This window comes from Ambystoma mexicanum, chromosome 3q, assembly GCF_040938575.1.
Source record: "Ambystoma mexicanum isolate Mex_15411 chromosome 3q, UKY_AmexF1_1, whole genome shotgun sequence".
Lineage (NCBI taxonomy): Eukaryota > Metazoa > Chordata > Amphibia > Caudata > Ambystomatidae > Ambystoma > Ambystoma mexicanum.
The window spans coordinates 1,080,529,574-1,080,542,967 of NC_090926.1; the positions used below are offsets into that span (position 1 = coordinate 1,080,529,574).

Consider the following 13,394-nt stretch of genomic DNA (forward strand, 5'->3'; position numbering starts at 1 on the left):
CTGGATGTAAGATGAATTGGTTTTGCAAGGAATGATACGCATGTTTAGGGATTTTTTTATGGCGATCAAAAGACCAGCCATAGGCCGACCAAACATATTTTTGATGGCAGGGACCATGGTGATGCAATGTGTATCGCAAACAGGTTCCTCAACAAGCCAGGTCTCTTGTAAGACAACAATATCATAGGTATTCAGTTCTTTATTAGATGTATTTAGAAAGTGCCTATACCCATGTGTATTCCACGATATCAACGTAATGACCTGGATTGTTATGAGTTTGGTATTTGAAGTGAAGTAGCTTTAACTGGCATTTTTGGTGCCAAATCTTGTGAGATAAGGAATCCTAGGGCATAAAGTTCGGGTCTAGCTTGCCAGATGGCATTCAATGTAATTCCTGAACGCATAAAAAGCCTGACCTTGGATAAGTCATCATGCTGAACGAATTCTACCAAATCAATGTCTGTGCTTGTTATATCTTGGAGGGTAGACACTTCAGCACAGATGTTTAATATGCTCGTACGGTTTAGGTCATACTTAGGAAACGGATTAGGGCGACATGATACTATCAAACGATGACAGTGAGCATATGCACCATGGACAAGGTTCTGTTTACTACGGTCCATTTTTCCTGAATTGGTGGACTCAGAACTCTGAGGCATCAGATGTCTTGAAAACTTGGGAGGATGGCCCAGTAAATGACGATCTATTCTGTTCGACCGTTGGCCCTCTTAGTAGCTGTGATACATCCGGCATTGTAGTCAACGGCTTCTGGGTCAGTGAAGGAAAATTCAATGGGTCTGAGGAATTGTAGATATACTGGGCTAGTGCATCTCTGATTTCCTCGCGCAATTCCTGTGGATCAGGGGCTGGCCTCCGCATAGTCTCTTGGGCTTTTTCATAAGTGGATCCAATGGGTGTGGTTTTCGGTGCTGAAGTGCAAGGCACCATCGACGCCACCGGATGCTGTGAAAAAGCTTCTGTAATGTCATTTTGCCCCTCATCTAATGGGGGGCAGGGCATGGAGTTGATTGAGTTTGAGCACTCCGAAGCAAGGTTGTATCATCACTTGTTTTTAAGAGGTTCGTTGGAAAAACAGGGGCCTGAGAGTTTGAGGCAGGTGGTATAGTATTTTGCGCAAATTGAAGAGCTACAATTTTCGCAATCTCTTGCCGTATTTCCTCAAGAGAAGGATTAGGATAGATGATGTCAGTCCTCCGGACTTTTTGAGTATCCGGGGTGGTATTTCGAGTAATTGGATCAGAAAGTAGGGCCACTTGCTTGTTCAAAGGTTCGTAATCTTGAAAACATATTATCCTGGGGTTCTGTGCAGCGATGGACGAGATCCGTTCGGTTTCTATTGCATTCGATGGTTCAGGCAATATGTGAGAAGTTGTTTTATGAGTGATCTGGCTCAGCTGTGATGCTGCAGGGACAGCTGCTGCGACCACAGATTGACTCATTTGAGTTTTTTGAGGGATCAATGATGGGACCATTGCGGGAGCAGTTAATGTGGAGCACGCTTTCTTCGATGGTGGGGGCTTCAGGGACTTGCATTTGTTCAGCATGCCTGGTTTTTTCCTTTTTTCCTGCGGGACAGGAGCGGTCTTCCCCATCAGTGAAAATGGATTCACCACTTTGCAAGAGAGATGTTGAGCAATCGATGGATCCTTACGTGACTGGGATTGGCTCACAACGAGACCTTGCTGTACTCCATTCATCTGCATTTTCCAATACAGAAACTGAGAGTGATGTTTTAGAGCTTATCTTGGTGTCCGTCTCTTGAGGTTCATCCAGGCAGATCACCTTTAAGGCCACCTCATTCATTGAAGCAAGTTCCAGATTTTGTATTGATTTTGAACTGGCCACAGCATTATTTGTGATGGTAAATGTTTCTTCCATTCTTGGCATCGGCAGCAGATCTTTTTCATATTGAGTTGCTTTTTGACAAACTTTATGGTGTTCTGTTTGAGCGGCAGTATTACAGATTTCAGGAGCGCTTGTTCTCTGTGAATTTGGAGCTCTGCCACTCTCTCGGGCTGGACCCGGAGCTTTTGGTTCTTTGTCCAGCAATTGTTGTAACATTTGTGTTTGGGTATTCATCTTGCTCTCTAAAACTTCGTCAATTTTTCTACAGTAGTTGAATAGATGCCCTGCCTTTCGGTCGCCTTGGGCGGCATACCTGACTTTAAGGTATGACCTGTTGCCATCCATATATTTTCCTCCACTCCGTTCCCCCTTTAGTCCCACCCTGTGTTTTTTTTTTTTTTATATTATTCCTACTTCTCCTTTCTAAAGAAACAGTATTGGATATAAAATAAAAATAAGTAAATAAATATTACAACAGCCTGATAATCACAGGTAAAACAAAATAAAAAGGGAAAACAGGGGAGAAAAATTAAATAAAAAAAAGAAAGAGCCAGAAAAGAAAAGGGACTGAATAAAAACAAAAAAATTATTAAATTCCAAATAGGAATTACACAATAACGTTATGGTCATAAATCAGAACATTTAAAACTTCCAGTTAAGAGTGCAGTGGTTTAAATTTCATTATACACATACGTGAAACCAGAGATCCTCGAGATAACTCAAATCGGAGAGCGCCGCGAGGAACTCCGCACCCGGGCGCGCACAGCGAACAGTACTTTTTTGTACTTCGCCGTGCGCGCGCTGGTGCGCAGGTAACTATGGGTTTAAAGTCTGCAGAGGGGGCGTAACCGCCACGGGGGGAGGAATCAGAAACTAGTTGTCCTTTTTCGCTGTTGGAAGGGGCAGGCAGACCAGCGTGCTGCACGGAAAGACGTCCTCTCGGCAAGCGTCCACAAACGCGGCGGAGGGTCTGTCAAACAAAAGTCTCTGCAATTTCAAAAGCAGCCGAAGTGAAGCGATCCGACAGCAAACAGTACTTTGCCGTGCGATATGATATTTTATTTATATCGCGCCCATGCACAGGTGTTTCAGAGGGCGACGAGGCAAAGAGAGGGGGAGCGGGGGAGAAAAACAAACGATCTTACTCGGCCCAGTGACATTGAGAACGCACAAGTGCATGGGAAAGGGAAAGGGGAAAGTGCAAAGGAAAAAGGGAGGGGGGCAAAGAAGTGCAAAGCATAGGATAAATAATACGTTAGTGGATAAATAAGGTGATAAGAGCAGTGATTAGTGCAGCCAGTGAAGGGTGCAGTGCAGGGCAAGTCAGATAGGGTAACATCTGATAAGTGCAGGAGAGGAGTGGGGGACCTGTAAGGGTACAGATAACAGGCCCCGGTGCAGGGGTGGCCAGGAGGCAGTGCCGGAGGGTGTCTAGGAGGGCAGGTAACTGAGTCAAGGGGGCCCCGTTGGCAGTTGAGGCAGTGCTGAGAAGAGAAGGCAGATCAACAGGGGAGGAGAGTGGCAAAGGCAGATGCGAAGAGGAAGGTCTTAAGGAGCTTCCGGAATCGTAGATGGTTTTCCTCCAGTTTCAGGGTGGCAGGGAGGCCGTTCCAAAGGGAGGCTCCGGCCGAGGACAGAGATCTGCCCCCTGCACGTTTTATCATACACGTGAAACAGTGTTGATGGAATTGTAGGTGAATTTTGTACAGAACATGACATTGTAAGATTATTACAAAAAACAACCCGAGTAAGTGTATGTATTGGATGACTATTGATATTGTCAAATTTTAGTTCAAACACAAGTAGATAAGAAGAGGTGACTTCACCTCGGAATGAGCGCACCTGGGTTACCTGTTGGCAACAACAGGCTTGTTTTTTCAAATCCAGTTTGACACTCCCACTCCCTTCCTAGCCCTCCTCGTACAAAAAAAAATCCTTCTGGGATCTCTTAGAGCTAGCTTTATCAGGTAGTAACATCAAAATGTGTTCAAAGTGCCTGCCAGTGTTAGGTTGTCTTCTGTGAGTTAATGGATTAGTTGGCGCTGTACGTGTGCTACTGGTGTAATAAAATGCCTTAACCAAGCTTGCCTGCAGCCACTTCATTTGTAAGCAGGTATGCCCTTCAAATCCTGTTGAAAAACACTGGCAAAGCCAACAATTTTGGCTTGTGCATAGGTATATCGCTGCTATTAGTAACACCATTGTACAAACTGCTACCATTAATGGCCAGTCCATTAGAGCAGTGCCTGCCAAAAACCTATCCTATTCCTACACAAAAGACAAAACTAGTTTGCATTACCAATGCTTGTTTAGCAGCGTGGGATGGGCACCGTCTGACAGCGCCACACGGGGAGAGGGGCAGGGCTTAAGAAAGGAATAGGTTCCTGCCAATGGAGGAAGGCGTAAACGAAGAGGCCGCGGCGTGCAGATAATATTTCACCAAACAGTTCTGGGCCACCCACGTGAAGTGTCTAAGAGTTTTAATTTTATAATTCGAAATAAGAAAATATTGAGCCAATCTGTTAAACAGATGCGCGTAAAAGAGATCAGGACCGCCAGGACAATAGCTGTTCATGCATTTCAAAAACAACAAGTCTAAACTAAATAAGGCGATATTAGAACGGTAAAATGTAATTCCTGTGGCCCGGAGTCTAGCACACTGCCCACGCTCTCTTGCCCAGTGGTTAATGCCGGCCGCTGCTGCGCATGTAGCGACGCTCACAGTGCAGATGCTGGGCATGCGCAGTTTATTATCTGTCTTGTTGTCCTCCAACCGCCCTTTCCGGTATTCGGTCTCGAGGGGTGCCGGCCGCCGGGTGAGCTATGACGCTCAGTTCTCACCGTCCCCCTGTGTAACTGCATCCCAGCCGCTGATATTTAAAGTGGACCATATAACATCGCACACAAGTCGGACGTCCCGCTGGTATTTATAACAGGTGAGTCTCGTCCTGACAAGCAGGCGGTCGCTTAGTTACCTACGTAACATGTACGTGTCGCCATAGGCCGAGGCCGCCGCTCGCCATTTCCAAGCGTCTTTATGAAGCCGGCTCAAAACGACGAGATCCAGAATCCGGGGCTCCGCACGCTTCAATCTGAACCCTTCACCCTGCTGTAAGGGCAAAGACCACGCTCCACGATTATATCTTCATGTTGGGGGGGCCTGGAATTGCATTGCGGGGCCTAGATTGTGTGGGCTCTAGCCAGAGGTTTGTTTTTCCTACCCCCGTTTTAAGACCGGGGCCTGCCCGGGTTCTCGGGTCACCGGAAGGCCCGCCCACCTCCAGGGAGAATTCAGCTCCATCTCTTGCGATTTGGTGATGACTTTGAGGGTAGAGAGTGCAATTGTGGGAGGGTTTGAAACACAGAAATGATTTCGTTTAAGACATGCACATCTTACAAATCACTTCGGAATGGTTCTAAAAGGAAGCCATTTGTTTGTTTGGTTTTTTTTCATAACATTTTATTGATCTTGCAGGATATAGTGTTACATGCAACAATGCAAAATATTATAATTTAAATATTTAATTAGTGTGTTTGTAGCCCAATGTGAGTCGTAGGATGGAGGAAATGGTGGACAGTTTCTGGATGTGGCGCTGGGTGGCAGAGTTCTGGATGCTTGTTCCCTCTGTTCCGGTCTGTTCGGTGATTGAACGGTGATTAGTAGAGAGGGCTACATTGGAGCCATCTAGTGAGTGGAGGTCTCCTGGTGAGGGTTGGGTATTTGGCCGCATAGTCCAAGAATGGGTCCCATATATTCAGGGATCTGTTTAGGGAGTCCGAGCGGATTGCCGTGATTTTTTCTGCTACTGCAATCTCCCAGCATTTGGCCCACCATAGGGCGATCGAGGGGCCATTTTTGTCTTTCCATAATCGGGCCATAGCTATCTTTGCGGCTAATAGCAGGTGGTTGCATAGTCGGGAAATGTGACCTGAGATTGGGAATGCTCCATCGCCGGTTTCGCCCAGGAGGACAATTCCTGGGTCCCAAGGGATGGAGAGGCCAGAGATTTCTTTGATGTGTTTCAGGACTTCTTTCCAGTATATTTCTGCCTTTGGGCAGCTCCAGACTAGGTGATAGAGAGATCCGGGGGTTTGGCATCCTCGCCAGCATGTGGCGGGGAAGTCCGGGTTGGCTTTATGGATTTGGACGGGGGTGATGTAGTATCTGTAGCACAGTTTGTAGCCTCCTTCCTTGTTCGTGACGCATTGTGAGCTTTTATGTAGTCTGGACCAGATTTGCCCCCAGCTTTCTGTTGTTATTTCACGGCCAATATCCTTTTCCCATTCCGTCATATATTTTTCTTTCTTTGCTGGGTCTGATCTTTCTAGGAGCCGGTATATGGAGGATATTTTCCCTTTGTTAGTCGGGGAAGTTAATGTGATCTCCAGGGCTGATGGTTCCCTTGAGCATTTGTCCCGGGTTCTTCTGTGCGAGATCCAGTGTCTGATTTGTGAGTATCGGAATCTTTCCCGTTCCCCCACTCCAAATTTTGATTTGCATCTCTCGAAGGTGATGGGTAGGCCTACTTCAATAAAATCGCTGGTTTTTGCCAGACCACCCGCTATCCAAGCGTGAAAATCTCATGGCGGGTTTCCGGGGGTAAACTCCGGGTTGTTCCAGATAGGTGACAAGGGTCCTAGGGGGCTACAGTGTCCCCATTTCCGAGCTGCGGCTTTCCAGCATTGGGTTGTGATGGTCGTGGCCGAAAGAGGCCCGGAGTTGGGTTGAGGTTTTAGCGATGGTAGGTGTGGGAGATCATATAGGGGGACCGGGCACCAGGACTCCTCAATTTGACGCCATAGCGGGGGGTCAGCTTCCTGCACCCAAGCGAATGCGTGTGATAGTTGAGCTGCTAGCGAGTATCTGGCTAGGTCAGGGACACCCATTCCTCCTGAAGGTTTGCCTTTCATCATGATTCGTTTGTTGATCCTGGGCCTCTTCCCTCCCCACACAAATTCCATTAGTATCTTCTGTAGTGCACGTATGGCTGGGGGTGGGATTTGTATTGGCAGGGCTGCGCAATGGTATATCCATCTGGGGATTAGGTTCATTTTTACCGCTGAGATTCGTCCGAACCATGAGATTTCTTGTTGTTTCCATCTTTTGAGATCATTTTGAAGGGTGCTAAGTAATTGTGGGATGTTTTTTGAGTATAGTCGCTTTGGGTTTTCGGTGATCTGGACTCCGAGGTATCCTATGGCGTCTTTGGCCCAGGGAATTGGTGAGAGCGGTGTGAGGGCGGCCTCGTCCAGGTGGGTTAGGTTAATGGGTAGTGTTGAGGATTTGGTTAAGTTGACTTTGAATCCTGACATGGTGCCAAACTCCTCTATCTCTTTCCATAGTGTCCTTAGGGAGGCCGCCAGGTCTGTAATCGTTAAGAGCACGTCGTCAGCATAGAGTGCGATTTTATACTCGTGATTACCCACTTGGATTCCTTTTATGGTTTCATTTTGTCTGATTCTAGCGGCGAAAGGCTCCATTGATAGAGCAAAGACCAGGGGCGAGAGCGGGCAACCTTGTCTGGTGCCTCTCGTGATGCGTATCTGTTCGGACCTTGTGCCATTAATTCGGAGCTGTGTGGTGGGAATTTGATAGTTAGCCATGACCCAAGCTGTGAAGTTGGGGCCGAAGCCGAGGCGTTGGAGGACTTCTTGGATGTATCCCCAGTCCACCCGATCGAAGGCTTTGTGTGCATCTAATGAGATTACTGCCATTTTTGTTTTAAATTTGTGAGCGCCTTCAATTAGGTTTAGAACTCGTCGAATGTTGTCGTTTGTCCCTCTGCCAGGGATAAATCCTGTTTGGTCCCGGTCGATTAGGCTTGGAAGAGTTGGGCCCAGTCTTCTGGCTAGTACCTTGGCGAAGATCTTCCCATCATTGTTTAAGAGTGAGATGGGCCGGTAGGATTCTGGGAGTTCAGGGTCTTTTCCGGGTTTATGTAGCAGGATTGTGATTGATTCGGCCATGGATTTCGTGACAGTTTTCGTGGATAGGAAGGAGTTGAATAAAGCGGATAATTGTGGGGCCAGAATTCTGGCGAATTCTTTATAGAAGGCTGCGGTTAGGACATCCGGGCCTGGGGCGGAGGGTTTGAGAGTTTTGATGGCTTCAATAATTTCTTCTACTTCAATGGGAGCCTCCAGATGCTCCAGATGTGTGGGGTTGCGGGGCGGAAGTGCGCTCAGGTATTCTGGTAGCTCATTTAGTGTTAGTGGGTCACTGGACATTATCGCTGTATGGTATCTCAGGAGTTCGTTCATTTTCTCCGTTTGGGAGAAGAGCAGTTTTCCGTTCACTCCTCGTAGTTTAAGTATGTTGTTCCGATTACGGAGAGCCCTCAGCTTTTGCACTAATATCCTGTTTGCTTTGTTTCCTTTGGCGTAGTAAAATTGCTTTGTGTACGCCAGGGATTTAGCTGTCCGGTCAGCACAGTGCCTTTCCAAGGCAGTTTTCGCCTTTCTCAGGGCCCGTTCGGTTTTCCTTGAGTATTGAGCTTTTAGCTGTGATTCGTGGAGGGATACTTCTTTTTCTAGTTTGGAGAGGGCTATGTTTGAGATCCTTCGCTGTTCAGCTCCGGCTCCTATTTAAAACGTGCCTTCTTTCTGAACAAAAAAAAACGTTATCAAATGTAGCATTTTCTCCTGTTATTGCGGGACTTGTTGCACGGGAAGCAACGGAGACGCTTGACAAGTAATAGCTAAAGTACATAGTGAGGGAAGTGGATTACAAGTGATCAATGAAAGCTATACAAGAGACCGGGACAGAGTGTGGAACGGATTGTCCCGTTGAGGGTGTACGGACGTTTTAGTTTATTAATTTGTGCAGTACATTGGAGAACGTGTTTAAAAACATGTGTTAAGAGAGGACAGGAATCGTGATTGTGGGATCACAGTTCGGCTGTATTGATGCCCACATTTATTGCTGGCATGTTGCACACACACCTCTGTAGCAGGCCCGATGATCCTTTTAGCTATTTTAGTATTATGGGAATGTTTTACCTTCGGGGTAGGCGTAGACGTAAACCTCTGCAGGAGGTATCTTAAAGCGATTTTATCCTGGACTCATCAATTTCGTTTTTTTCATTGTAAGTTTTTTTTGTTTTTGTTTTGGTAATAAAAAAAATGGTGTTTACATTTACACATTATTAACTGTAAGGTTTATTTTAAACCAATTTGCAATTTAACATGCATAAGAACAGAGTTCACTTTATTTGTTTTCCTTCCCTCCGTGCGAGGTATAAAAACTCGACCCAATGTGTTAGGCCTGTTTTAAATATTACTTGGGATTCTTAGGTGTCGTGCCAGATGGTAGTTGGGTCAGACCCCCAAATATTTTGTCAATCGGTAGGGTCTCGTCATTTATTATTGCACTTAAAGCAATGCCTTTTGGGGATACTCTTATAGAGTTTGAGAAGCCTTGCCTTGGAATCATGCGTACATTAGATGACCTAATGAACCACCAAAATACAAACACAATTCAGAAAGCTTCACGTAAGCCGAATATTCCAATCATTGAAAGTATACTCCAGGTTTTTATGTTTTTCTAGCTTGTGTGGCCGATATGTCATGGGGCCAGTAGTGGATTATATTTAGTTGACTGCTGAATTCCAATGCCAGGGGTATCAAAAATGTGCCTTACTCAAGACAGAAAGGTGGGGTCACAACAATCTAACGGCCACACCGGCTTAGATAACCTACATATTCAATGCTAGTTTTTGTATTTAAAACTAGTTGTGCGCCTGATCTGTTGTAGATTTTAAATAACAAAAAGTGCACTTCAGGTGGTGCAAAATAATTCTTCTCTTGTTGGGATAGCTTGTATCATTTACATTCCAGGAGATTGCCTTCAAATTTTGTTTAATGGAACCAGACATTGAAAATGCGGTATTTCCCCAGCCAAACGGGAAACGCAGCACAGACGAAGACAAATAAAAAAAAAAACACTAAAACACCTGCATGCTTCTGGGCATAGTCTCACCAGCTCCCAGAACGCCCCACAGCCCTTATTGCGCTCCGATTACCCCTAACCACACCCCCTCATAACTCGGCTCCTGAAAAGTATCTTAAAAGCCAAGTAGCCCCATTCTTAACTGAACTACCTTTTAGTAGATGGCTTTTCACTAAATTGCACCGTCTCACCACCAGCTGTCCATTAAAGGCAGCTGTAGACTTACTGCTAGATACCTCTTTAACGGTTGATAATGCAGGCCAACTGCAGAGAGGTGGGGTTGACTACGTTTTTTCATCCACCTAAGCATCGAATTCAAGAGGGGTCTGCATTTTGATTAGGAAAGGTTTACCTTTGATTATTCTTTCTATTAGCAAAGACCATGAAGGGAGGATGCAAGTATCTGGATTCAAGACTCCGTTTTTGGGCTATGCCCCAAACAGTGGGGAGTGTCATTTTTCAGATCACTTCCCAAATTCCTTCAGCGAATGGTCAAAACAATGTGCTGTTAGGTGGTTATTTTAATGAGATTACGGACCCGCTCATAGATGGGAGTAGTGGGTCTCATCGCCCTGTGAATGAAGGGAACAACAGTTCCTTGCATGCTCTGTTTAAATGAATTTCAATTTGGGGATGTGTGGAGGCTTACTCACCCTCCGGATACATGTTATACTTTTCACTCAGGTTGTCACAATGTTTACTCGTGAACAGATATGCTCTTAGTTACTGGTCAATGCACGCAGAACTTGCTTCTTGCAGACATTTATACTATACTTGTGTCTGCCATGCACCTGTCTCGATTGAGATTTCATTGCCATTATCCTTAAGTCAAACTATTGGAAATTGAATACAGCGTTGCTAGATGATGATGAGGCAGTGAGCAAATTGGTGAAAGAAGCTGAATTTAAACTGGTCCCAGGAAGTGAATGTGGGGTCTGTGTGGGAAGCTTTTAAGTCCTATGTGCGTGGGCTGTTATTCAGGCTCTATAGCAAAAGAAACAAAGCCAGAAAGAAGGACATGATCTTGATGAAAGAGGAGATTCAAACACTGGAAAGTGACTGCATAGCCGCCCCTACCACCGATGAGAAGGAGGTTATAGTCCGCAAAAAAAACAAGCTTGTTTGGACAAGATGTACATACTACTACATACTACTTGTGATAGGTTATCGGCACACCATAAGGATTCAAGAGAGCAGAAACCATAAGCACCATTGAATGTGCCTCCGGGACTAGCTCACATAGATTAACAGGGAATTCAGGGTTTGTTACATAGTTATATTTGTCGCAGGTGAGGCTTGAGAAGGAGAATCTAAGGAGATAACTTGGAAGCTGCGGTTTGCAGTGTCTGCCAGATTTGACAAGTACTCTCTTGGATTTGGCTCTCTGTGTATGATTTGAAGAGAGTTGCCAGTAGTTTGAATGGTGGGAAGTGCCCTGGGCCTCATGGTCCCCCGCTGAATTTTATAAGATCATGCCAGATGTGGCATTTGGGTTATTAGAAGTTTTGCAAGCGACAAGACTACTGGGGGCTGTAGGTAAAAAGACAAACCACCAGCGTCCATCACAAGCTAGAGACTCTCAGTCTTGTAAACACGGATATATTTGCCAAGCGTTATCAATGCGAACAGAGGATACTTTGAAGTATCTTGTGGACTGAACCATTCTGGATTTGCAAAGGGGAGGAACCCATCAACAAATATGAGGGAACTCATTTTGACATTGTTGGAGAGCCAGCAGACGTCGGGTGTGGCTGTTCTTTCCCTTGATGCCGAAAAAGTATTTGATCGGATAGAATGGGACTATCCCTTTGCTTTATTGATTGGAATGTCTTGGATTTGGACCAAATGGATTTCACTACTGTTCTCTAAGACGATGGCTGCAGTGACTATCCAATGGCAAGTACTCCAAAAGCTCTGAACTGGAGAGGGGTAAGAGACAGAACTGCCTACTCCCACCTTTATTATTCGCACTGACGATGGAACTGTTGGCCATTATGATTAGAACAAATACGGAATTACAGGGTGTCCATTTCGACGAGTCATTACAGAAAGTGTAGCTCTATGCTGATGACATGCTGCTTGTGGTGAGGGAGCAAGACTTGTTGCTGGCTCTAATGAAACAAATTGAGGACTTCACCACCTACCCAGGTTACAAAATAAATTGGGCCATGTCTGTTTCTCCTTCATGCAACAGCACATATGTAACCAAGTTTGGATTTCGCTGGTGCCCGGGAAGGATGAGGTATCTTCGAGTGTGGCTGACAAAGGAAGTTGGACTGATGTGGGCGTAAACATGAGGCACTTGTTCTCGAATTTGAAAATGTATTTAGCAAGGTGGTCCGAATTGAAATTATCCAGCTGGGGAATGGTGAATGCTATAAAGATATCAGCCCCTAACATCATCGATGTTCTGAGTATGTTACCCCTTTTGTATGAAAAATCAAAGTTTAATGGACATAGAGAGCCCATTGCAGAGTTTTTTTTATGGGAACAGAAGCAGCCATGCCTGAAACTATGCAACTCCACTGCGAGAGAGGGGTCTTGAGGGTACTGGATTTTGTCTGTACCATCTGGCTTTTTCTTTCATCTGATCCCATTCCTTGAGGAATCGCCAGATGCTTGGGTTTGAGCTGAGTTGGGCATGACTGCGACGCTTGCTCCTAAGGCACTCATGACAGGAATGTCGGAGGTAGTGTTTTTGAAGGAGACCTGAAGGAATTGGTCCAGGGGAAACGCACGGTATCGCCTAAAATGTCAATCCAACTAAATACGAGGGTGCAGATTGAGGGGAAACCGGTTTTCTGGCCACAATGGTTTTGGGATGGTGTACAATGGATTGGTTACTTAATCGAGGATACAAATAGATTCCCTTCACAATGCTGTCTACCATGAAAGACCTCATGTGAATGCACCTATGGTGAATACAGAAAATTGAGAACTGCAATTGGTAGTGTGGAGGTAGATGGGCAAGATACCCTGAAGGAAAAACTGTTGTCCTTTAGAAGTAAAGGACACTTTGCATCCAATGTGTACAAGCTCTTGATGAGCAGCAAGAAATCCGATGAAACCCTAACGAAGTTCTGGTCCGATTCAATAGGCGCAGCACTGACAGAGGGAATATGGGAGAGCCTGTGTAGGAATGAGGCCCTGACCTCGCTGAGTGCGTCAGATACAAGATTCTTAACATTGTATGCTGTACATCATCCAAACTGTATGTATAGGGTATGAGTGACTCTGATGCCTGTTGGGTCTGTAGCCACAGGTCTGGTTACTTGGAGCACATGATTTGGGAGCGTGGTAAAGTGAGAACATTCTGAATCTGGGTCACTGAAATGAAGAATGATTTGCCTTCGAACCTGGACTTAGATTTTAATATAGTAGTTTTGGGAAGATGGGCTTTTGGAGGATCTGACTTAAACACAAAAATGTTTTTTTGAGGCCTCATTACCTGCAAAAAGTGATTGAAAGAGTGCCGCCTTCCCATCCGGGTCGGATTGGGTAGATGACATTCGCAAGATGTCCCTGCTTGACTGCTTGTGCAATCCTATATAAGAAAAAAAAGGTCAAAATGTGAGATTTT

At 45.4% G+C, this 13,394-nt stretch overlaps 2 protein-coding genes across 5 annotated transcripts in view; one reads left to right on the forward strand and one right to left on the reverse strand.

Moving 5' to 3' along the window:
• LOC138583265 (uncharacterized) overlaps positions 1-13,394 on the reverse strand; it is a 560,015-nt gene that overhangs the window by 323,974 nt on the left and 222,647 nt on the right. The gene's annotated exons all lie outside the window — the stretch shown is intronic.
• The window catches only part of LOC138583266 (zinc finger protein 182-like), a 100,607-nt gene continuing 91,829 nt past the window's right edge, over positions 4,617-13,394 (forward strand). For 2 of the 3 annotated variants that reach the window (XM_069655349.1, XM_069655351.1), the window contains exon 1: positions 4,617-4,802. The gene's annotated coding sequence lies outside the window, so the exon portion shown is untranslated. Of the gene's footprint in view, positions 4,803-4,858; positions 4,978-13,394 lie in introns of those variants that run through there. The other variant, XM_069655350.1, reaches the window with a different exon arrangement.